We start from the raw sequence: 22,511 nt of genomic DNA, 5'->3' as shown, positions 1-22,511 counted from the left end.
ACGAGTTGTCACTGGATTAACTAATTTGTAATTGAGCTAGGCGTTGATGTTATTAAAGTTTATAGGAAACTGGAAAGTTTTCGGTGTTGGAAGCGTTCCTGGTTGAAATCTTCCAGCATCTCGAACATTTATACTTGCATCGATCGTTGCTTTATTGCCGATAAAAACGACGAAACCAGTTAAAGGAAGAAAAAGCGCTCGATCGAGCAATAAACCGAATAGATCTTTCTGTCTCTTCTTCCTTCGAAATCTATAATAGCTTCGTGTCAAATAATTCCTCGTTTTCCTGTTCTTTTATACACATCCGTAACTCTCTATTTGCGAAATTCGCTTCGACTGGAACGATATACGCAGGTTGATAGACACGAAATGTCTCGTAGGTCACCTACAGTTTCACGATCAAACCAACGACCTCGATTCGATTCGATGTTAAGGTATAGCGATATCCCAGCGTAGTTCTATCCGATCCTGCCAAGGACCTACGGGACTTGGAACACCATAGCTGGACACGAAAGAGGAATGAGGGTCGCTCGAAGGAGGGTGCTCGATAGGGAAGGGGAAACACCCATATAAATCAAGTTACAGTTGCTTCCGTTCCCTTATTGGGATGAGCACTCTAACCGCTGGAAACTAGTTCGATTGTTTTCTTTCTCTTTGTTTTCTCCTGCTTTCTGCGTTTCTTACTGCCTTGAATAATATTGGATTTCCGTCGATCGAATCGACGAAGAAGGGGACGATGAAGAACAGCGCAAACGTTTCAACCTCGACACACGACGTCCAACATAAGCAGCCTTAACGAGGTTAACGATAGAACGTCGCGTCTAGCTACAAAATCGAAATTATTTGAAATAAGCAGTTTTCTGTATCGATTCCACTATTGTTCTATTATCTCCTTTGGATCAAGTTCTTCGCGCGATACGATTATAAGAACAAAGGATAGCGATTTCTTTAAAAATCGAACATAGTAAAAGTTCGAACACTCGAAACAATTAAAATAAAATTCAACGTTCGACTTTTTCAAAGATCAAAGATAGAGGAATATTCGACATTTACGGAAATGAGAAATTAACGAATGGTCCATTACGTGGACGATCGGTAACATGGGAAATCCTATTTATCCAATAATTATCGTAAGGCATGTCTGACACAATGGTCCATCGAGCTATTGTTCGGCACCAGAGTGTATCCCTTAGTTTAGTCGTCGAACGGCCATGCAATATCTCGCGCTCAATCGTCGAAATCGCTTTACGTGCTGCATGGATGGTATCGTGCACAGTTGCAACTACGACCGCTGATCCCGCAGTAGCGTGCCGGCGCTTGCATTATGTAAGCATGACGCAGGATAAACCGAATTGGCAGCGACTGCCAAAGACCGTGACTCTCAGCCGAGATTATACAGAGTGGAAAAAGTCAATGGAGCTATTTCCAAGCGCCGTCGGTGCACGACGCGCGTCGTTTAACGATACCACGCCGCTTTTCATCGTACACCGATCGATCGTTCACCGGCCTTTCTCTATTCTCGGAGTACGGACGATATTCAAATGGAACCTGCAAACGTAGCACGAAACGGACGACTTCGTTCTCAAAACACGATAACTTATCGGAAAAACACCGCTGCCCTATAGATCTTCGAGAAATCTTTTTACAACCATTTGCAGATCGAATTCGAACGTTGAACGATGGTGATCAATGGAGCTGGGATTTGTACTCTTTTAAATTTAATTTATCTAGATAATCTAGATAATCTAGATAATTCGATCGTCCCAACTTTTCTTCGCTTTTATTATTATCGTTTAGAGCGTTAGCGAAATAATAAGGAGAGCAATCGTGTCTCAATTTTCTCTGTATTTGTCCATAAACGTCCATTACCCTAATACCGAAATAAGAGACGCTATCGCGGCGACCGTGACGATACATTTACAATTGCGCTATCAATGGTCATCTTTGCGATCCGTTCTTCGTATTTTATTTAACGAAATGTCGTTGAAGATACTCGTATTTCCGCTGTAATCGGTAACCATTGAGAAAGAGAAACGATTGGCTTGAAACGAGAGTAACGTAAAGCGACGCAGTTCGACGTGATAATTAACGCAAAAGGGAATGGTCTGGTGTTTGACGCCTACTTGGAGTCCCCAACTGTTACCAAGTGCTCGGCACTGTCTCGGGAACTGTTTATTTATCCCGCTCCTTTAACAATACCGCGTTTCCCCCAACGGAAATCGTTCGGAGGTTGAAATCGGCATGCCTCGTTGATTACACCGACTTCTCTCTCCGTCTCCCGTCACCCCTCTCGTACTCCGTTTTCATTTGCTCCTTTTGTTTCTCCTTTTCTCATCCCCGGTCATACGCGTCCTTCCTTGTTTCGCACCATGTTTTTCTTTATCTATCGACATTTGCCTCTCGCTTCCACCCGGTGTCTACTCCTACAGCCATAGAACGTCCTCGCCAGTGATGTTTCATTTCGATTTTCCAAAGTTCCCTGCCAGGTGTCAAATGGTCGTCGATTGGATCGGCCTTTTCACCGTCGTTCATCTTTTTCCCTCGGAAACTTCGTTCGGTTCCTTTCCACGGGAAATACGATGGTATTTTTTAATCTCTGCGTCTAGAAGCCGACTTGGACCGACTGCAGGAGACGTCTCGCATACGAAGAGGAAAACCGGGAATATACATATATATATCTGTGTGTGTATGTGTGTTTTTTTTAAAGAAATAGATCGTGAAGGAGAATAGATCGCAAACGGTTGCAAGAACAGATGCACGTTTACGTTTTTTTAATTACGATGTTTGTGTGAGAAAATGTATACGCCACGGTGGAGTCAGCCACCTTACATAAAGCTGCCTCTTTCTTTGGATTAAATATTCAACAGTTCGTCGAGTCGACCGCTGAAGCTGTTGTTTTTTCGAAGCTTGCCGTACAATACTTGGTTCCAGGAGAGCACAAAGTGGTGCGCAGGCTGGAGATAGCGCACGGACCGAGTTACTCTTCATCCCGTTGTTCGTTGTTTTCTTCCTTTACCTCCTCGTCGTTTCGTCCTTGATATTTCTGACTTCTGTTTACATAACACAAAGCCAGACTGCCAAATGAACCCGTGTGATTTCCTCGATGCAAAGGATTCCCTTGGCAAACTAAGAGCCGGACGAAAGAACAGCGCACCGGAAAAGAAGAAAAAGCCTTTTAATAAATGCAGAAGAAACTATGATAAGCGGGAGGATGACTGTGAGACGTACGCTCGTTCCGCGCGATAATGCCGATACAACCGATTCGATATGCATATTTCAGTCGCAACGAACGACTGCTTTTCTTATTGCGAAAACGGTAGAAAGTTGGCGAGCAATTCACGCGGGAGAGACTTAGAATGCATATATCTCGGATCATGGTGTTTCGTAGTTGATTTAAAATCCTATTATTTCGTAAAGTTTCGTGCTTTGTTTCGGTGCAACGTCTCAACAGGGACTGACGGCGACCTGGAGTTTCGAAGCTAGCTAGCAACGCCGTTACACCATGAAAGAGTTCGTATTGTGAAAGTTGCTCGAATGCGAGAATTCGTATGCACAGAATTGACAAATTTCGAACGAGAACATCACGCAGCCTTCCCGTGCGCTATTTTCTATTCTTATTTCAGCCAAACACGTAACGTAAATTTGTCTCGGTTCTCCGGAGACAGTCTCGCTGTTGCAAATATTATCGCCGGGATATCTTCGGATCGTCTTGAAAATTCACGTTGCATATCTTCGTCGTCACTTGTGGAACGGCGCGCATTAAAAGAATAACACGGAAGAAGATTCTTTCTTTATATCTGCGATACTTTTAATACTACTACTGTAATAGGAATCACGTTTAATACGAAAAATCCGTAAACCGCAAAGCTCATCGTCCAAAAAGACTAAGACGGGCGATCACGGGCTAACAAACAGTTTCCTTAAAACCTGCAGGAAGAAAACGTTCCGTATGGGAAATGCGAAAAATCGTCGGACAAATGTTAACGAAGACCGAGATCGAGATACCATATCCGAACAAAGCGGAGCAAAGGCTGTACGATATTAGGGCGGTGAAACGAAAGGGGAGGTAAGAAAACGCTGCAACCAAGTTTTCCAATCTTACAACTCCAAACGAAGCTGAACTCACGGAGTCGAGGCACGCAACACACTACGCCACATAGCGGACAGAGCCTATTCTATTTCCTATCTTATATCCCTGGTATATATATTTAGTATATATATATTTTCCGCGATGGCCGACGGCGTATCCAGCCGATGTCCCATTCAGCGTTGCTAAAACGCCAGAGGAAAAGTTTCTCGTCGCCTATCCAACATTCTCGTCCAAAAATATTTTCGCTGGACCACCATTTTTTAAGCATTCCGTGACAATACTTTATCGCAACGCTCGGTTTTCTACGATTATTGTTATCATCGTTTCGTCGTTCGACCGGAAGATCCTGTTTTTCCAAACATCATAAACAACCATGTATGTATGTGTACGGTACAAATAGGACAGTGTTGTCGTCTTGGACAAGTAGATTGGACTTCTTTATCGCAGTAGCTTATAGTAGAACATACCCAACATCGATGTTTGTCAACCATTCGACGATCCTAACTCTTGACGACGGTTTCGGTTATATCACCTAATTGCACAGTACTTTTTGTTAATCCGTGCTGTATAATTTATCCGTTGGAGGAAATTGGATGACGGGACGAAAGGTAAAGTTGAAATTACCTCGAATCTAATACAAATTGTTCTGATCACTTATGGACTCATTGTCAGTTATTCCAACTGAGAAGAAAAATATTTTCCGAACGTCTAGGTTAACGTTTATTCTTCTTGCTGCAAGATGCATTATCGATGAATCGAAAGTTATAAGAAGATTCAGAAACACTATTAAGAAAACAACGTTCAACGTTCTATCTCCTTAGTAATCCCCAGATTTTGTTGCCATTACATCTCTTACAAAACAATTCCTCGAGATCGTTCGAACACCATAGACACTTTAACTCTGCAAGTTTTCTAGGATAGCAGAAGCTCGAGCCCGCTCTCTGAAAGTTTTGAACGGGAAACTTGACCGTTTCCTAGCGAGATCTTCTGTTTCTTCGGAAACGTTCTTTCCACCCCGCCCTCTTCCCTCTTCGTTTTCTTTTTCTCGATACGGAAACATCGTAGAGAAGAGCATTTCACCGCGAGCGTTGTTCGTCTACCGGATAAGAATCGAAGGAACGATAATCCACGCGTGAAATTCACGTCGAACGAAGTTACGAGGAAAAAGCATTTTTGCCCGGGTTGCTATTTTTTTTCCAACGCTCTGAATCGCGTCAGTGTCACACTGAAAGGCTGACGGGCGATGGCGGTGCGCCTCTTCAGGGAATCCTCGAACGAATCGCGCGGCTCGTTCCGCGTTTTCCGACGAGCCGCGTGCACAGCTCGTTCAATAGAATTTTTGCTCTGGGCTTCCTCGTTCGAGTCTTTCGTGTCCCGTCTCTCCGCTGCTTCAGTCTGCTTCAGCAATTACACCGCGTCCTCGTTTATCCGCCGCGACCCGTGCTACGTGTTTGCCACCCCTCGTCGAGCATGCTACCCGGCTATATTATTATCGTTGAGAGGCACGCGAAGACGTCGAAACCGTGGCAGATATCGTTGAAGCTGGCGTGTGTTCTCGGAATTCAGTGTCTAATAAAGCCGAGTTCAAAGCAACCCATGCATACGTTGGCGATCTTTTCAGGCTGTGGAAATTTTTATACACCTCATTCTAGCTCCACTGTCTCCTTTGTGTTTTTTGATAATCACGTGAAAAGAAATTCGATCGTTCAGAGTATTTGTTATTATTCCGCAGTATCGTTACTCTTATTTTGTCTCATAATTCTCTCTTTTTTCCACCTAAATTCGACATGCAGCGCTTAACAGAGAGACATAATTCGTTTAACATTTAAAATGCAAAATTCCCCGGTATTTTTCTTCTCGAGAGAACACCGATGCATTTTTCTTTCTTTAACACACGTTTAAACGCTAAGTGTTTGTTATATTTCTTCGCTGCTGGAGAGTTTATACTTGCCGCCGAATAAAGCCGCTATCCCTTCGGCACGTGCATTCTCCTCTACTCCTTTGAAACGATACTTCTCTCTTCCGTTTCTGTCTGGTCGCCTCCTCGTCGATTCGATCCTCCTCGCGATCGCTGCCTTTAGTACAGTCTCTCTCTCTCTTCCTCTTTGTTTCTTCCTCGAAAGCACCCAACTCCAGCAGGACCACCGTAGCAGGTAGTAGCAGCAGTTACGTTGCTTGGCACCAAACTGCATCAGCAAGCGAACGGGCCGGAGAATTGGCGGAGGGAAGTCAGATAAGAGAATCGCCACTTACCGGAAGAAAAATGTACCCACCTGATTAAGGAGATCGCACAAACACGAGGCGAGAGAGATCCTCTCCCTTCAACCACTCAAAGATATTCTCGAGTTGGCCGTCGTAACTCGCTGTCACAAAGATTGGAAAAATCGGAGCAATTTAGCTCCGCCTAGGTTCGATCTGTGTCGAGAATTTTGATAAAAATAAATGGTTTTATTATCAGATATAGGTGGATGTTTATACGTTTATGGAGAATTTGGAAATGCAAAAATATTTATACGATATGCAAAAGAAGAAAGAGAACACAACACACACACGTATGTAAAATATTCAGGATCAAGTACTGAAACGAATTCATACTTAAGTTTCATTTCTTTAATAATGTTAAAGTCGTGAGCATCTGCAGTCTAATTATTATAAATCGAGGGATTTTTCTTTACATTGTTAATGCTGTTTGTTAACACGTCTTTAGTTGGTAGAACTAAAATCCTCGTTTGACAAGAAACATATTCTCTGGTTTATTCTTCTAGCAACGCATACGTATGGAAAGAACAGAGTATAAGAAGTTTTATGCGCAATTTTTATCCAAAGCAATTTTTCCATTGGAACATGCACTTCAGCGAAAACGCTCACGCTTCTGTACGCAGTCCGGTGTTAACGCGTGATACTAATTTTACACTGACCATCAAACAGGCAGAATCGATCAAGATTTTAACCAAAATTTAGAGAATCGCGATAAGATTACGGAAATGCAGCATCGACTGTTTCTCTGGCTGGCGCCCCGTGTCCTGCTTTTTAATGTTTCCTTCTGTTGTTCCGAAATCAAATCCGGGTCGAGGTAACAGCGAGCGTAACCGCGTAATGGGACAGATAGCGTCGAGAGATTCGCGAAGTTGGCCCATCTCGACCGGTCACGAGTTTCTTTTATCGGCACGACGAACAGCAGAATATTCACTGTCTTTGGATAGCTACATCACGCTGCCTGCTCTCTTTAATTCTCCGTTTCCCTCTTCCTTTATTCGCGCCTTTCTCCACCCTGTTCGTTGTTGAACGGAATTAACTGACACGGAACGAGTAACTTCAGGGATGAATCGAGCGCGTGAGGAGCATAAATTAACTGACGGGGATCGCGGTGAACGAGTTTAACTAGTTACAAACACTTTTTGCCACGCGGTGTTACGTCGAATACTCGTGGTCGTCCGTGACCGCAACTCGTGTCTCCTTGACACGGTTGTAGGAAAGTGGAAGAATAAGTCGATGACGTCCGTGTATTTTAAACGAGACAAAATGTCTTGTTTTCGCCGAGAGATCAGCTGTGGATGGTGTTATCGGATGGAATCGTCCGAATCTCTGCGTGCTTGAATCGTTTCGTTATTTGTCGAGTATTAATTTCGGTACGACGAATTCAAATTTCGAAAGTGAGTCGACGTTCCCTTTTCCTATCGTTGATATTCTTCGTTCATTTAAAATTTAAATATTATTTTCCTAAACTCTTGCGTTGAAATTCGCGTTATTCGAGAAAGAGTAGTTTAAACGTTCATCGATTGGATCGTTCTCGGTAGAAGCAGAATATTACCAAGTTATTCGACCATCAAAGTAAAAACACCACCTCTTTCCGGTACGAAAACTTTCGCCACAAAGATCAGATGGTTCGCGGCAAAAGGAACATCGTTACGAACGATTTGTCGTAATGAAATGATCGAGGGACACGGAACAATCAGAGGAAGGAGAAGCGCAACTATCGTTGATCAAAGCTCGAATGCAAGTCCTCAAAGAGCAGTCCGTGGCTTGGTGTGTCTCTTATAGAGCTTTCGCCCAGAATCTCCTTCTTTCTCGTGCCACGAACGGAAAATAAGCACCGGGAATCGGTGATTGAGCTACGAATCCGATCCGGATCAAAAGAAAATGAAGTTCCTGTGATTCCGTTAGAAACAGAGCGAGCGTAATTACATCGAATAAAAAGGTGGATTGTTTCGAAAGATCGTGCGTTAACGTTTCCTTCGAAGAATACCGTGAAAATATCGGGACGATCGCGGTTTCGATACACGTCACCAGTTTCGGAAGGAAACCAATAATTTTCCATTATTATTGGAACAAGAAGGAAATCGCGACGGATACGGCCGTTTCGAATCGAAGTTTTGAAACAAATAACGCGAAGTTCGCGAGCGATTTAGAGGCTGTTTGGGAATTTATGAAGCTCGTAAGGCAGACTGATGAAATTCATGAAGGAGAACACGGCTACTTCGGGGCGCGGCGCTAGTGAAATTCCTTGCGAAGCATACTCAATCTCCAATTCATTTCGCTGTAAGTTCATCCAGCTGGCAGAGTTTCAGATCCGCAGATCAAATACGGTCAGGTTTCTCTTGCTCTATATTTTCGATGGCCGCGTGCCTTGCCACGTTATTATGAATCTATCGTTGCCGATATTCTTTCGTCATTATTTTCAACGTCGACGTTCTTCTCTCTCTCTCTCTCTCTCTCTCTTAATACATTTCTTTTCTTTTTCCTTCGATTCTTTTGTATTTCGCCTCGCTTCAAAATATCTCTCCACTCGCGTTTCTTATTTCGTCGATCAATGATCGTCGTGGATCTTTGGCAGGCAAACGTTACGTCGAACGGAAAGCGATACCAGCGCGCTACTTGCTTTTGAAAACCGTCGTCGATATCGTGCTGGATAAATTTCAAAATTCATGAAAAAAATGAAGGTTCGCTAGCAAGAGAAATTGCTGGCCCGTGTTATCCAATTTCATGGTTCGCAACTATTCTAAACGCGGAGTTAACGCATAGCTGTTACACATAGTTTTATTACACGCGCATCAGTCCATTTATTGTGCAACAGTGCTGGATACAGCGAGGGAAACTTTTATCGAAGTATGCTTCGAAAGCATTCTAATTCCGGTCAGGTATGTACGATCGCTCAGGGGTGTACCGAATTGACTATCAGAATCAACTACCGCTCCAAAATTACGTGCAATTTTGAGTTCCTATTCTCCACGGGGACGTCTATTCTCTAGAAGCGCACAAATCAGATATGGTATATACGTATGTTTAGAGTGTATTCTTCATTACGTACCTACGTTCCCACGAAAAGCTATCCGAACTTTCATCAATGAATCTTAACGGCAGACAAAATCTGACGCTGGTTTAGAATTTCGTCGATTTATACCGCGTTTCGAGTTCAAAATGGTAATTTCTTTTGCCCTAAGCGAGATATTTATTCTCGCGACATAGGAAAAAGAAACGGCCGTATAATAACCAACTCGTGGCATTCGATACACGTGTCAGAGAATCCATGGTTCCTACCTCAACGACTGCAATCTCTATTAAAACAGGACATTTCGTTGCTCCGCTACTCGAAGCTTCTAAAAAGCCCTCTACAAACTCTATTATATCCAGCGTCATATAGTAATCCAAGAACAAAACAGGAGCACGAAGTTTCCGCTGGTTCCAAGGATTCCGCTCCTATCAGCCTTACCCAACGCTACTATCCTGATCATACAATTTCCCAGATCGAGTTAGATATTTATTTTGCAGCAGCCATTAGTTCGAGATTGTTAAGGATCGTTTCTTCGTTTCAGCTACCGAAGAAACGAACCATTGCATTATTTAGCCTCTCGTTCTCCTCGATTCCTCTCGCTCTCTACGACCAACCAGCCATTCTTCGTCTTAACCATGCTTTATTCGTTATAAAATTACATTTTTACAAGAATCTGTCCGCTGCAAGTGGAAGATTAACAACCTCGCCGGATCGATTCGAAATAATCGAAGAAATTCGATGGCGAAAGAGTTGCAGAAAGAACCGGAGCGCAGCAATAACGTGGAACTTGGAACGCGCAATAAGTTCGGCGATTGTGTCTATGCGGGTCGGGCCGCCAGAGGAAATTAAAACTTGTGCAATTCGGCAGGATCCCTGGACGGTTCTGGCCAGGTTTATCAGCCGCGGGCTCGGTGTTTCCCAATGAAACAAAGGGTCGGAGCGAGAGATAGCGAAGCTGGAGAGAGAATACGCGATATAGGCCATAGGACGACAAAGGTAACGAACAGGGAATAAACACGCGAACCTGCACGCTGAGTGAAAAAGAGCAAGCAGCAAGACCGGAAGCGAGAGACGGAGCGGCGAAGAGACGTGTAAACGCGCATAGGTCGGGCGAAAGAGGGAAACAGTTTATTCTAGCTGGCAAATAATAGGCGAGGTGGGAAGAAGAGGCCTAGCCAAGCCGAGCGAGTATTCTCCAGGGTAATTTTAATTCTCGACCAAGCTGCCTGCGGCTCTATTCATATCACCGGCATCACTCTCGGCGAAGCTGTAGTTTTGATCATGCAACGTCGCCGATGAGCGAAAAATACGGCGACCACAACCGCAGCCACGTTCCCGAGAGGTTGGTTCATTAGTGTGCCTGTTTACAAGACTTCGGATGATGTGCCACGACTATACTCGATTTCTCAATCTAACGACCTGATTTTTCAAGCTTGTACTTCTTCCGCCGCTTTTTATTCCACGGATTTGTATGCTTGCGTTGCTGAATAAAGGGCCTTCGTTGTTAGCCGCAATTCGGGGAAACTGTGCAAGCCACGGGAACGGCTGATGTTGCTAATTGGTCGTGTAACTTTTTCATTGTACCAAGTTCAGTTCCCAGCATAGTACACTCTCGTTGGATTCATCGTTTAACCATGGAGATTCAACCGCGTAATAAACGTCAATCGAGAAATTTCCTTTATTTAGATAGAATCGTCGAAAAATCATAAATCGTTGTAGGAACGATCCCTCGAAATCAGGACGCGGATCGGACTACGTCTCAATTTCTTCGAGGGAGAAAGAATTTCACCAGAGACCGCAAGCATTCGGTGCATGAAGAAACCCCAGGCAACGGAACGAGGGATAGGAAGGGTGGTACAGCGATGGGGAGAAAGAGAAGGTCAGAGACGAATAAAAGATGAAGGAGAGACGACGAACCGTTGCAGTTGGCAGAGGCGAAGGATCGCGCGAACGTTTTACGCTCGTGCCGCGTAAAAAAAGAAAAGAAAAGTGGTCGGTCTCGGACGGCGACTCGTAATCCGTGAAAACCGTAAGACGATGTGGCAAAACGAGAAATTTTTGTTGTCCTGCCGGCTGGACATAACCGTACTTACGCGGATATGAATTAGGATAGGACAGAGCCCACACAAAAGCAGAGGCGCTTGCGCTAAAAGCGACTAACAGAGGGGTTGGCGGCCCCGGTGGTGGCGGCGGTTGTCGAAAGAGGGGTAGAAGCTCCGTTGAGCAAGGCCAAACTGCGAGGGTGGGGATATTGGAAGCTTCTGCGGGAAACGGAGAATTTGCGAGAGTCAGTGCAATTCGCGACGCGACGCCCTTCGTTCCCACGATCCGCACTTAAAGGTGGATCGCAAGGGACCACGAGTGACACTGCTCGAACTGAGCTCGATTGGATCGCTGGCATTCACATGTCGGGAACGTGCAACGTTTCCAGAGCTCGTTCGAGTGTACGACAATAGGCAAGAAAGTAAAAATAAAGGACAGAGGGAGCGGAGAACTTCTTTGAGACTTTTGTTCACGTGCAAAGATCGCGTTGTTCGTTGTCAGTGAAATATTGGAAAGAAAACGGCTGAACGTGGCGTGAGTCGTTTCATGATAGATCCTTGTATGTGTTTTTAGCTGATTTTTCATTGACAAATGATCGGAGTATTCGTGAAATAAATCGTAAGAATATAATCTTGATAAACGATACGAAATTTCTGGTCGGGTATCAAAGGGTATGATCTCGCGGACATTAGTCGATGTTTCACCGGCGTTTCGTTCGTGAGGGAAAATGCGTCGAGTCGTGTTCGATGGAAAGCGCGCATGGTCGACGGAATAATAAAAAGGAGAAAAAAGATAACGTTTCACAGCTGTTAGATTAGCCACGTTAATTTCTGGTTCGCACCGATCCGTCTGTTCAACGAATTGCTCGATACGCAAACGGTGGCCGTTAGATTTTTGTAATCACGTGAATCTTCGTATGGTGTGCCACTGTATCTTCTGTTCTGCCAGCGAGTGCTGGGAAAATTGAAAATTATGCAAACATAATTTTCATCGTGGCGCTCAGTTTCATCCACGCTCGCGCCAGAGGCATACATCGTGCGTGTACTATTCTGCAAAGTTCATTGTCATCGTTGAAGCGCATCGGCGTAGTTTAAGTAAATTTTTCAGCTATATATTCTTTCCCCTTATTGCCGATTTTTCTTCCCGTTTTCGTTCCTTACTTTTCTCTTAAACGTTAATATTTCGGGCTTCGATAGAACTTTGCCATGTTTTAATAATTTAGCTTCCACAACTCCATATCTTATTATGAATATTTCATCTTTGCTTCCGTATATTTCCTCTGTCCCTGTAGTTTACTTTGCTTTCTCCGTTTTATCGAATCACGTAGTTACATTTCCTTCTCGAACACGACGCTTTCTTCTCGCAACTTTTCTTTATCCTTCCCATCCTCCGTTGACGCAAGTTCGCCTTCAAAATTTCATTGGAAGCTCAATTTCTCGCCAGCAATAATAATAACTGGAAGCTTTCGGGGTGATTACGAGCGTACGAAGTTGGAGACCGAGTCGAAAGTTGCTTCTTGCCCCTCCCCTCCAACCCTCCAAAGCGTTTCTCGAGCGTGTTGTCGGTAGTCGACCGCGAGCAGGGTCGAAGCAATTACGTGCTGGCTCTCGAGTGTTTCGCTCATAATATTTATTTGGAAGCCGGCCGAACGGTTCGTGGATTTGCCGGTCCGCGGGACGCATAATCGCGAGGCCTGAAAATCTCTGCCGTTAAATGATTTTTAATCGCGGCCCATTAAATGGAGTGCATCAAAATTACATGAATATTTACGCCGCGGCGCTCGACGAAATTGCGTTTTAAGCGATCCACCGGCGCCGTCCTGCGAAAATTGCATATTAAACGTCCGGCCCGTTATAATGTAAACTGATTTGCGTAAGTAAGTCGTGTAACGATCGATTAATTAACAGTAACGGCAAAAGTGCGCGCAACGTGTTCGCGATTGGGATTTTTGTTCGACGAATCGGACGTTCGTTTCGATAAGCTCGTTAAGTTTACGGTCGCGAAAATCGTACTAATCGGAGAGGAAAAGTTGGAGGAAAGCTTTCAAACGTTCGACCAACGACATTTTTTCATCGGCGATCCACGCACGCGCGTATGTGGCGTTATTAACGTGTGTCTCGTTGAAGCTGTGTCGCATGAATATGAATCGTCGCAACGTTAATGCAACGCCACTGGGAACGTACGTTTCCCGAATGTCGCCGCGGTGATTACATAATTTATGACGAGACCACGGCTGCATCACGTGGCCACCGGACGACTTGTATCAACAAAAAATAGGTCGGTGAGTAGATTCGTTGATTTTTATCGTTATTAACATTTTACATGATCGAAAGAGGATCGTCCGTTTGGTTGATCGAATGATTGGCAAATACTGGTACGTTCGATCGTTCAAACTGGCCAGGACTTTTTACGCAGTGACAAAAAGGACCCGAATTCGCGTAACTCGGATTATGCGGTATTTATTCACTGTCCTCGTTAGCGATTGCAAACAGACGTGTCGCCAAAACATCATTTGCCATCGTTTATGGTGTTATAAAAATGGGAAGAATTGCTTTGTTCGTGTCGCGTTGAAGCGCGGTAGATACAACGTGTTTTAGTGTAAAAAGTAAACAATAATCGATGTATATCTTACTTATAACATTGAACGACAGTAGTGGTATAAAAACACAAAGATACGCCAATTATTTAAAGATATTTGCTTATTACGATCAATCAATCGTCTTAATCTACAACTACGAGCATAGCCCGTACCATATCATCGTATCATAGTACGATGATCGGGCCAAACGTAAATATTACGGGCATTCTCGAACGTAAATCGTAGGTTAAGAGGTTAATACATTCATTACAGATGCTTCGTATTATTACGTAGTTCTAATATATATGCGTAATTTCACGCTACATTAATGCTGTAACGTAAACTATCTGGTACCGTAGTATAGACGGATGTATGAAAATATAAACATATACAAAAACACCTGACACTGATAAGATCGCTGTTCGTTTGTCAACAAACAGCTACGTAGTACTACGAAGCATCGTATAACTTTACTGAATAAACACGATCTTTCCGGTTTTGCTTCTCGTAACTCTGTAAAAAATTATTTTCGGATATAGGATCACGTGAAACTTTTTCACCTATATTTTACTTCCGTGCTACGTTCTACTAATCTGGCCTCGATTTATCGAGGCACCCCATAGAGTTTCATGAAACACCTAGTATTCCATGAAAATTATTTCTTAATATATAGTATTATAGGCAATAAAAATCCAATCCGCAGCAAATTTGTAAAATCTGTTTTGTTTTAATCTATCGAGGTTAAACGGAGTTCGTATTTCAACCCATTAGAAAAACGTCGCGTCGTAGGTACCGCGAAATATCAGGTACAGGTACCGCAGGTACATCGAACGATTATCTTTGCAGCTTCTTAACGAAACATTCCACGAGCAAACGTTCGTTTAAAGGTTCACCGTACGGATAATCGAAATTCGAAAGTTTTACGCAGCGTAAGTCGATCGGCTTTTTCCGGCGTAAAAATTATTGGAAACATAGAACGAGGCAACGAAGAACGAAATTGAGGGGGAAAAGAAACGGATAACCTGGATCTTCATCCGGTCTCATTTCGATAATAATCTTTTGCGTTGATCCGATTAGTCTGATCAATGCCACTCGACTCGCGGCTGCTACGGAGTCAAGGTTCGATCGTTAATTACATTGGCTGGCCAAGTTGGATGTGAATAATCTCGTGGCTTCTCGCCCAACTCATATCCGGTTGATTGACAATCACTTTGGAAAAGTGTTCTTTCGCTCGTTTTCCATGCGGAGAACCGACAGTTTCACGCCGAAACGGTATAACGAATCACGATGGAAACACACGCGAATTGATATTCTCCGCTGTTACCGTTCCGCCGGCTCGTTCGATACGTGATTTCACGTCGTTATTTCTTCCGAGCAAAAGCCGTAAAATTGTTCAAGGCCATAGAGCTCGTTCACCGCAGAACGCTGTTTTCAAAACGCGCCCCACGAAGTTCGTTAACCAGGCGTATGGTGATTTATGCTCATTAGTTTTTTCCTTGTTGAATCGCAGGTAGAAGATCGGGAAAGTTAAAAGAAGTTTTTTGCCGGGCTTGACAGCGTTACGATGGAACGGGTGGAAACTGGGTTGGTTCGAGGCATCGTTGAAAAAGCGATCGTGAATCGCTTCGTTCCTTGGCAACGTTGAAACCGGGATAGAAATATCGCTGGAAAAGTTTGCACAGGATTATAGAGTAGCATTGTTATTGATGAAAAACAGTTGAAATTGATCGTAAAAATTTCGCGCTCGTTTGTACGCTGGATTACAAGCGTTTAAAGGGATTTTAAGAGTAATAAAAACCGTCCACCCTGTAAATCGCAACGATGTGAGTCTCTGTTGGAGCAATTTTCACGAATTCGTATTATTGTTATTATACCGATTTGATCCACCGCGACCGAAACAAAACGATATTTTTACAATAATGTTTTTTTCTAATACCGAGGGCACGACAAGAGTTCCTGCCGCGAATAAAAAATCCGGAGGTAAAATTTTTCATTCGAACCGATGCAGTTCCTTCGTTGAATTAAATATTTTACGAGACTTTCTTCTATCAAAAATAGGAAAACGGAATATAATAAGCAACATTTGCTCGATTGGAAGACGGAAGAAACGACTGAACTAGTAAAGGGGAAAGAGGTCTGGTGTCAAACACGTTTGAACTTCAACTAACTACCTTTGAACTGTATATAGCAGTTTTGAAAGCTGCTTCGAACAATTTCTCGAGACTCTAGTAAACTTAAAGACACACATAAGAGCAACTTCGTGTTTGTCACTTTGCCATAAGAAAACCTTGCACGACAGAATATCGGAGCATAGGCTCGTCGATAAATATCTTCTATCGCATAATTAAATTGTTATAAAAAGATTTTTAGTTTATACGAAACTTCTTAAAGAAAAAATTCTCCCCTGTACATACACGCTCTTCTGTACACGAGTCACTTAGCTTCACGGCGCCTCTAACGCTATTCTAAAATTCTTTTAAAACGCAGTGGCATAATTCTTCGTTAAACCTTTTTTCCGATAATCGGAACACGCTGTATGCAAAGTGGGACATTGTCTGGCAAATATGTTAATGCAAGATCGGCGATGCGCGAAACATTTGAAAATAAAAGAAAAATTAGGCGGAATTCCGTCGCGTACGTCGATCATAAGCTTTTAAGCCCAGCCTAAACGACGAGCGTAAACGCAGTTTATACAGTTGCACGGTTGATGCTCCGATCCGTGCAATTCCGCGCGTTAATCGGGCCCCGGTACAGCCAGCTCGCTTTTATCCCGCACGATAACGGGAAATTAGCTGCGAAACACGGCGATATAGCCGGTGTAATTGGGTGCATCGATTAAAAACCGTCGGAAAAACGTCGCGCTTCTGCCCATTTTTCCCTCCCCTCGTCTCTCACACACGTCCGTTCTAGGCGTGATGAACGCGACTAGATGAGACATCGATTCGATGCTTTAGTGCGAACTCCGGGGACGCATTAGCCGGCCTCGACGTTCGGGACCAATCGCGAATCAATAGCCGGTCGAAACGATAGTTTAGAGACACACGGTTGCGGATTCCATTGAAATATCACGGCTGTTACAGGCAAAGAATTGCCGAAGAATCGTTTGATTTACTTTGGATGGGCAATTCAAACGCGACGTTCTATTACTAAAGTTCGATAGCTATTCATTCGGCTGTTTCTTTTTTATTGTTAGCTTCGAGACTGAAATAGATAGTAGTTGTTTAACGATAGGTATTTATCGTAGTACCATTCTGAATGACTCTGTGAATTCGGCAATTGTACTGTATATATCGAAAACAGTGAAATAAATACATTATGATACTAATTTTTACGATTCCCTGTAACAGGTACTAATATTTTCAAAAGTTTAAGCTACAAATACTGCGACATGTTTATAAATACAAATACCGTATACTTCTTAATTATACTCATTGAAAGTTTCCCAATAACGCTACTGCAACACGACAGAGTCTGAGTGACGTGTACGTGGCTCGACGAGTACACACGTGCATCGGAGACACGTAAGAGCAAGGGTGTGGCACACCTGCACGCAATATGAAACACAGTAATTCTCCGTGTTCATCTGCGTACACCATAACTGTGGTCAATTCGCCACAGTAAACGGCGACCGAGTTTCACCACGTCCCGGCAACTTCCTATCCATAACACTTCCGAGAACGTCCACACGTGTCGCGAACTTTCGACCGTCGTCATCGTCGTCCCATTCGAAACCATTGCGATTTCCTGCTAATCGTTACTACCTGCAGGTTCATCTTCGACTGTAATTCCAACCCTTTGGATGAAAACGTTTTCCACGTCCATGTAGCCAGGTTTTCAACCACACCAGGTTAAAACCCCACCGTGTGCTAAAACATCACAGAACCGATCATTATTCTCTCCGTGACACACTTTACACTTTCGATTTTATCGAACGGATTAATTTCCAACTGCAGCAAGTCAAATATTGAATCGACACAGACGTGTCAATGGCGTTTCGCTATAAATACTAATTAAAAGGTAATTTCTGCAGAGTTGATTCTTCCCGAGAGAACGTTTGTTAATTTAACAGAGTTTCAAACGCGAGAATTTTCGTCCGATTCTTCCCTTTTTCGAAATCGGGTCAAATCTTGGAAAAAGTGAGAGATCTATTTTCCATACGTAGAAGGCGCCGTGACAGAGCATACGGATGAAAATCTCCGATTTTTCGATCGTTGGGAAAAAATTTGCTTCATCGGGTGATTCGATCCAATCGATCTTACGAAAAGGCTCATTCCCCTTTTTACGGCTTTCCATCGTATCACTATTGAATATCATTGAACGTTACGAGCGACGTTCTACTCTCTTCAACGATGGAACGGTTCCCCTTTTTTCGTTTAGAGTCTGCAAGCAACGAGAGAGAGTCGGATTTGTAGAATTTCTAAACGGTCTCGCGCACCTACATACGCGTTCTGCTTAGTTTCGTGTGTCCTCTAGCTGCCTTGCTTTTAATTAACGACACGCCGCTAGTTCCCGTAACACGATTTCGACGTTGCAAACCTTTACAAAATAACCGTAAACTGACTAGGAAAACTAGTACGATATTCCAAAGTTACGTACTCGCTAACGTGACGTAAAAAACGAAAATTAAAAAACAAAAACATAGAAGATGAAAGGAACTCGAAATACGTGTTTTACACGAACGAATTTAATCGTGGAAAATCGCGCGTACTAAACAAGAATGGATTTTTAAGTTTTGTACGATCCTACGTAGTTTTAAAATACGAAACGAAATATGTTACGAGAATGGAGTTACAATCTGTGAAAATGAAAAACTGCGAAGATATTGTTTCCTGAAATTGAAGGAAGATAAAAGAGCATTCGTCTGTCGAGTATTATCCCGAATAAAAGAATGGAAGTGGAAAAGCTGCATGCTATCACAGGTAGGATTAATCGTTGCTAGTGATATACGTACTCGTCGATATTTCGATCATGTACGATGCGCTTTACGGCTGCCTGACGCATACAGTAAACGTTTATCCACGAAGCAAGGCGCATACTTTGTAACAGCTGTCGACTGGGACAAGCGTTTGCGAAGAGCACGCAAATAACGGCGGCTTTTCACTCACGGCAGAAAGCTCGATTGTGCGCTCTTTTACGATGGAAGTCACTGGGTGAAAGTCAAAGGGCTCTCAATAATTTCGCAAACGGAGGCTAGGAAACGCCGTTTACCACAGAAACCAATAGTGACCGATACACGAAGATCGTTACACGAAGCGTTGTTAAACACTTTTATTCGCTTGTGAAATCGTCATTGTTTATAAAAGGATTTCGTAACTTTACAGAGATTTCAAGGTAAAAGTTAGTAGCACGACGGCAGTATGAAACGTAGTTTCTTGTTAAACTTAGCTTGTTCGAATTTAACAGGCCATTCGAGGCTGTCCGCTGTTACACGCTTCACTTACAAAACGTACGCGGGGATTTAATTGCCAAGTAATCCGGCGGTTTGACGGATTAACGAGGATTTGCGGTGGAAAACAAAGGAAACCCCTGCTACGATTTCTGTAGTCGGACAACCCGGCTTCACGTATCACACAGCCACTGACGCAAATTTGCTCATTACTTTGTAATAACGTCAAATTCGATGATTACTCTTCTATATTTACGTTCGTCGATATCGAAATGATCGTAGCGATTTCGTGATATATCACTTTCCTATATTTTTGCTTCTTATTATTCGGCATGTACCTTCCTACATACTTATGTATATATATATATATTCTTTTTTATTTGTTTCGAATAATAATTTTTAACAATTCGTTATGGAAACACGTGTTTCACAAAAATATTTCGAGTTCTTTAAAATTTAAACAATTTGGTAATTACACAAATTTAAAATCATTTCACGCAAGATAAAAGTCGAAGTCAAAGTAGACGTTTTAACGTTCTTTCTTATTATTATTCTTATTATTAGTGTAACTAAATCACCGTAATCGTGGAACGAAACGTTCAATTACGCTTTCGTGCCTTGATCGTTACAAGGTGTTCGAGTAGAAAGCAAAAAGATCCCCCGTTGATTTCCGTCACTCGACGCCGGTTGGAGGTGCGCCAACTTGTACGTCAATTAATATACCTTAAGCCGAAGTACCGCGACGAGTGAAGTTAATCCTACTTGGAAGGATAAATATATATACATATATGATATTTGCCACGTTCGTGGTCGGTAATATTTTAATCTGTCCCTGTTTTATATCGATAATGACGCGTCAGAAGGAACAACGTTATTTTATTACCGATGCAAAAATACGATCGTCGATATTCGACGAGGGTGAATATTGTTTCGAAATCGGCCATAGGTAATTGAACTGGATGATTTTTCTTTTGTTTGAATAACGAACTATCGTTCACGGTTTTAAACTCGCAACGACCAAGTACAGTCTATACGCGTCGTCGGCTTAACGAGGCAATTTTGCAACGAATATTGCTGCATCCTTGTTATCAGATTTTATTCTTCGTTTCTACTTTTCGTCCAATTACCCTTCGATCTTGCAGCGTAAAAACAGCCTGACTTTATAGCTTTCGTGCGTTGGAATATTTGCAGAATCGTTATTTACAATTTAATAAAACGTCACATGAAAAAATTTGTGTCTGTACAGTTTCGAGCAATATAGCGATTTAACGTTAAAAAAATGCATTTCATCGAAGCGTTGTTTACATCGGTTCGAAGTGCAGCATTTTCGTTGCCTTAGTAAGTGAACGCGATGAAGAGGAGAAGCAGGGAGAAAGTTGTAATCTGCCGAGTATCGATCAGATTTCTAAGCAGCTTCTAATCGTAAACGCAAATTTAGAAATCGCGAACTTGTCGTAAGTGTAAGTACGAAATTTAATATAAAGCGAACGTTACTCGGGCTCTATTTCTCGTTATAAAATTTCAAATTCGCTTCATTCGTGTGTCACTGCCGAAATTTATCATTTGTATGGACCCAGCTTCAATAGCACGGTTCACTGTGCGTAGCTTCGGTTTATCGATGGATAACATAAGAGTCGTGGATAGCTCGTCAAAAGGAAGCACGAACATGGCATATCGATTGACAAAAGTACACTTTCACCGCGAAACAACAGGCTGTGATGTGGCAGCGGCGTGACAACCACGCGTTAAGCCTGAACAGGGACCACTTTGTGAATATCAATGCGACCAAGAGTGTACACTCGGCGGACTACTTTTGCGGAAGTACAGTCGGCTAGGTAACCGCCTATTGGATCCCTGTTCATGTCACTGAGGCTGTAACCAGCCGGGCCACCCTTTGTGATTGACGACCATGCGGTTTAATACTCGCGTCCATCCACGTCAATTAAAGTTTAGAGGGATCGAACGGGCAACCCATAACATGATCTAGATTATGATCGGTTGGGCCAAAGAATAAAGGCTTGTCCCGTGATACGAGTCAATGGGACACGAATTAACGATAATCACGGAGAAAAATACCGATACGAACTGGATATTGTACGGGCTGAAAATTGAAATGTAATAACGCGGTACATGGAAATCTCGTCCATATACATTTTAGCTGGATGTGAAAATTGAAAAATGAAGAAATTCAAAGATTTTGTTATGGCAAGTTTTTCTAAAGAATTCGAGCGAAGTTTTGCCTTGTACGCGCCAACGGTTTCATATTATTAAACGGCGCACAAACAGCGTGATTCGTGTTTACCTGTGGCACGCAATAAAGTTTCTCGTACTGAGAAAACTATGCTACGTATGAAAAAATAATATTTCTCCGTTTGTAAAGCCCATTCATTTGGCTGGCGAGTATTCAAGTTAATTAAAGATCAACAAACGATTGGTTCCGCGAGAAGTTCAAAGATAGAATCATCCGAGTTGATTAAATCCATCTGATGAGTTCGATATTGCGTTCAGTTTGTCTAACCGTCATTCAATTTCACGTGAAATAACCATCTTTCTTTCTGATTCCTTCCGATTCCTGTAATATTCGATCATTTACGCTTAAGTAGATACGACAGTGTTTGGTCAGACAGCGCGTTGTTTTCAGTGGAACAAGGACACCGCGAGTCGCGAGAAACGGATTCGCTCAGGAAAATGCCAATTTTGATTACGCAACTATACTACAGTCGAGTAATACGACGTTATAGCAATCTCGCAGTGATAACACTGCATAATTTGGTAGTTTTGTCTTTACAAATACAATGCACGCAAGTATATGATAAGCAGCCAATTATGCGTAGAATATAAGTTTGCCAACGTAAAATCGTTTTGCGATGCAGTGTAAAAAAGAAATCAGCAAAAAAATCGTTCGTTTTTATCAAACCTCAGGCGTCACATCGATGTAACTTAACGATCACCCTTTGAATACTGTTATTATTCGTCGTTGGGTATCGCCACCAATTCGATCATGACTTTTTGGTCGTAACCACGTTGCTTGGACCATGGACGAGATGCGACTATCGGTCCTCGGATAAGACCCTTGCAAGAAGCGACACGTCTTTCTAGCCACCCAAGTAAACGAAGTAATTGCAACGCAAACGAAGTTTGC

At 42.8% G+C, this 22,511-nt stretch overlaps 1 protein-coding gene across 3 annotated transcripts in view; it reads left to right on the top strand.

The window, feature by feature from the left end:
• The first annotated feature begins 11,674 nt into the window (after positions 1–11,674).
• The window catches only part of LOC117159777 (uncharacterized), a 271,261-nt gene continuing 260,424 nt past the window's right edge, over positions 11,675–22,511 (top strand). Inside the window, exon 1 of one of the 3 annotated variants that reach the window (XM_076619339.1) lies at positions 11,675–12,499. The gene's annotated coding sequence lies outside the window, so the exon portion shown is untranslated. Of the gene's footprint in view, positions 12,500–12,970; positions 13,687–22,511 lie in introns of those variants that run through there. The other 2 variants (XM_033339921.2, XM_033339920.2) reach the window with 2 other exon arrangements.

The sequence above is a fragment of the Bombus vancouverensis genome, chromosome 6 (assembly GCF_051014615.1).
Source record: "Bombus vancouverensis nearcticus chromosome 6, iyBomVanc1_principal, whole genome shotgun sequence".
NCBI classification, from domain to species: Eukaryota; Metazoa; Arthropoda; class Insecta; order Hymenoptera; family Apidae; genus Bombus; species Bombus vancouverensis.
This window is presented reverse-complemented; position numbering and strand designations above follow the sequence as displayed.